Source organism: Notothenia coriiceps, unplaced genomic scaffold (assembly GCF_000735185.1).
Source record: "Notothenia coriiceps isolate Sejong01 unplaced genomic scaffold, NC01 NC01_scaffold00023882, whole genome shotgun sequence".
NCBI lineage: Eukaryota > Metazoa > Chordata > Actinopteri > Perciformes > Nototheniidae > Notothenia > Notothenia coriiceps.
In genome coordinates, this window is record NW_011356583.1 from 1 (window position 1) to 3874 (window position 3874).

The window sequence follows — 3874 nt, forward strand, 5'->3', positions numbered from 1 at the left end:
GCGACAGATCCCTCGCCATGAAACACGGTGTTGTTTTAACTCAATGGAAAATCGTCCAAACGGCAACAGACTTCAGATGATGGCTAATGGTCCGGCCCTCAACAGCTCTACGCCAATTATGCGATGTCATCATATGCCGTTGCCATGGCAACGCATCCCTCGCCATAAAACACAATGTTCTCTTAATTCCATGGAAAATCGTCCAAACGGCACCACACTTCAGATCACAGTTAATGGTCCGGCCCTCAACACCTCACTGTGAAAATAGTGAGTTTTCCTCAAAAGCTGTTGCCATGGCAATGCATCCCTCGCCAAAATACCCGGTATTGTCATAGCTCCATGGAAAATCGTCCAAACGGCACCAGACTTCAGACTATCATTAATGGTCAGGCCCTCAACAGCTCTATGTCAATTAGGGGATGTCATCATATGCCGTTGCCATGGCAACGCATCCCTCGCCAAAAAACACAATGTTGTCGTAATTCAATGGAAAATCGTCCAAACGGCACCACACTTCAGATGACAGTTGATGGTCCGGCCCTCAACACCTGAATATGACAATAGTGAGTTTTCCTCAGAAGCTGTTGCCATGGTAACGCATCCCTCTTTTAAGCACGATATTGCTATAACTCCTGTGTAAACGGTCAAAAACTGTTCAAACTTCACATGTGTGCTAACGGTCAACCCCTCGAGACATATATGTGTCAGTTTTGAGATTTCGTCAAATGTCGTTGCTATGGTAACTAAATGGTCGCCGTGAAACACGGTTCTCTCATAACTCCAGTTAACTTGCTCCAAACGGCCCAAAACTTCACAGGTTTGATAACGATGCAGCCCTCAACACATCTAGGCGTGTTATGGGGTGTCATCAAATTCCGTTGCCATGGCGACAGATCACTCCCCATCAAACACAATGTTTGTGATACTGCTGTAACTCCTGTGTACGTTGTCCGATCGGCCTGAAACTTCCCACGTTTGCCAACGGCCGAGTCCTCGAGACATCTGCCTGACGTCGACGTGCGGACAACAGCCTGCGGAGCGTCGAAGACCCGCTCAACGCTGCTCGCAGCTTTAATTAATAGTTGTTTTCTCCATAGATTTCATTTACCAAGTTATTCCATTGTGAGTTTATTAAGTCATTATCTTTTAGCCAATTCCCTTTAATTTGTAGGATGATCGCTATTCTAAGTACCAGAAATAGATAGGAATCTTTAGTGGAAGTTGGGGAAGATGGCGGAGTAAAGTGACGAGTTGCTGACAGCTAAATGCCAAATAGGTTGTCTGAGGAGGATTTGATATCTGACCGTATTTAAAAGATAACAACGAGGCATCTGAGTTATTCACGTTTTAGGTGTGTGCATGTTTGCATTTACATCAGGGGTGTCCAACATTTGCCTCATACAGAAACATATCCGAAGGGCTGGGCCACTCACTAAAGTTGAGGTATATTACCTCATAAGTTAAATGTAGGTACATTTCAATTATTTTGTTAGCAGCATATTCCTTAAAACTGAGGAGCCTCAGATTGCTTTTCATAAGAAGGGTATATTTAAAGCTTTGATTTGTAAATAAGTCATTGTGCTTTGTTCTTTTCAACTTAGATTTGTTAGAAAATGTTTCCAACTTGAATTGACTGAATTTATTTGAAAAGTGGGCTTACAAACACAAGTACAATTGAACTGTGCCTGTGGGTATGTATATTATGTACACGTATTTGTATTTATTTATTTGTTGGCCTTAGGATGGCAAAAATTGGATGACCATTTTAGTTTTCACTTCTTAACAATAATTAATTAATTATTGCATGAAAGGATGAGCTGTTTTGTTTTGATTGTGTTGTATGTATGTTCATGTATGTTTTGTGTGTGTGAGGACCCCAGGAACAATAGCCAATGCTCATGATAGTGCTAATGGGGATCCTAAAAAAGACAACACATGAATACTACTGTGTAATATATGTTTACATATATATTTAACAAGTACAAGAGAAGCACAAGTTTCATTTGAGGGCCATACTCCATTTTACTTTTTGAATTTGCTGAGGGCCGATTCAAAATGGAGTAGTTTGGTCACCCTTGATTTACATGGTAGAATGAGTTTAAAGTAAGTCAGCGGGCACCTTGGATATGCATCTGAATGTCACCGTGATACAAGATAAACCTAAATAACACCCTCAGATAGCACCTAGATTCAGCCATCACAAACACCGCCATGTAATGTATTCCCTCCACATGGCACGAGATATATTATCTAGCCTTCCTTATTGTGTCGGTGATAAATGCAGCGTACATTAACTCCACCAAATGTGTTTCTCCTATTTCCACAATAACGCGGGCCTTACTTTCCTCTGACCTTCAGCGGGCTGCAAAGCCAGCACAAAATATGCATTTAGAAGAAGCAGCATGTGGATGTGAGGGTTGCAGGGAGATTGCTTTTCTTTTGTACGGCGTCATGCGGGAACATGCATCACTGTCCGCCTCCAACAAACAGCCAGTAATATGCAGAAATATTAAGTAGGATCAGCAAATAAATATATGGAGTGGAGCTAGCGCTGTGACAGATGTTGGCTATTTGCATGGAGCTCCTCTGTCATGTCATTAGCCAACTCTCTCAGCCAAGTAGGAGAGAATGAACTGCATTTTAACTGGAATACAAGCTGTGAGGAGTTCAGGTGCTTTGTTTGAATAAGAGGCTGCTGGAAATCATGTAAAGCAGTGGTTTTCCAATATTTTTACCCCGACTGCTTACCCCTTTATAGTCTCGCAATAAACCTCTCATAAATAAAAATAGATGTTGTTGTTGTTTTGTATTCATATAGTTGAACAGTGAACAGTTGGTTTAGTCTAGAATCTTACTAGGCTTCTACTGGGAGTCAGTGTTAATTTTGGCAGCTGTTTTTGATTTAGTCTTAGTCTTTAGACGAAAATGGTTATTAGTTTTAGTCACATTTTAGTCATTCCTATCCTTCGTAGTTTTAGTCTAGTTTTAGTCGACGAAAACTCAAAACGTTTTAGTCAAGTTTTAGTCGATGAAAAATTAAATTTTAGTCAAAATGTGTCTCTATACTTCTGAACGCTCCGTCCCCGGCAGATCTCTGTGTCCGCTGCAGCATGTCTGTTAGGCCCCGCCCCCCGCACAGAGAGAGACACAGGGAGATCGCTCTTCTGGAGTGAAGAGAGCGGAAATAATGATATTGCAAGTTAGAAACGCAAGATGCATTTTGACAGACAAGACGGACAATTGGGGGAAAATATGCTGCATTTTGAATGTTCGATAGTCCACCATTAACACCTTAGTCTCGAAAACTAAATATAAATTTCGTCATAGTTTTCGTTATCAAGAATCTATTTTTAGCTCGTCATCGTCTCGTCATAGTCATGTAAAAAAGGTCGTTGACGAACATTTTTCGTCATAGTTTTCGTTGACGAAATTAACACTGCTGGGAACCGCTACTTTACACAGTATGTATTTTTATTTTAGCATATTGTATTAGCATATTGTGCTGTACTAGGTTAAAACCCTTGTTAGAAACCTCTTGGTTTGGCTTTGCCTGACTCTCCCTCTCTTCTCCTCTCCCTCCAGTCCCTGTCTTCGGCCGTGGTGCAGCTGTACACCGCAGACAGGAACTCCATCTGGAACAAGAGAGGCTGCGGGGTGGCCTGTCTGGTCAAAGACAACCCGCTGCGGTCCTACTTCATCCGGGTGTGGGACATCAAGGTGAGGACTTACAGAGCAGAACATAAACACTGTAGTAGCTGAGGGATGATGGAACTCACCACCAATAATATTATATATAATATATTATGTTAAATGTTTGTTTTTCATGTATTGTGTCTCGATATCTGTCTATGTTGATGTTACATATGGAGCTGCT

General features: G+C 41.5%; 1 long non-coding RNA gene across 1 annotated transcript; it reads left to right on the forward strand.

Annotated features, from left to right (window-relative positions):
* Positions 1 to 30: 30 nt before the first annotated feature.
* Positions 31 to 3720, forward strand: LOC104954791 (uncharacterized). The gene is made up of 3 exons (XR_799384.1): positions 31 to 53; positions 2178 to 2180; positions 3583 to 3720. It is a non-coding gene; the product is annotated as an uncharacterized lncRNA (long non-coding RNA).
* The last annotated feature ends 154 nt before the right edge of the window (positions 3721 to 3874 follow it).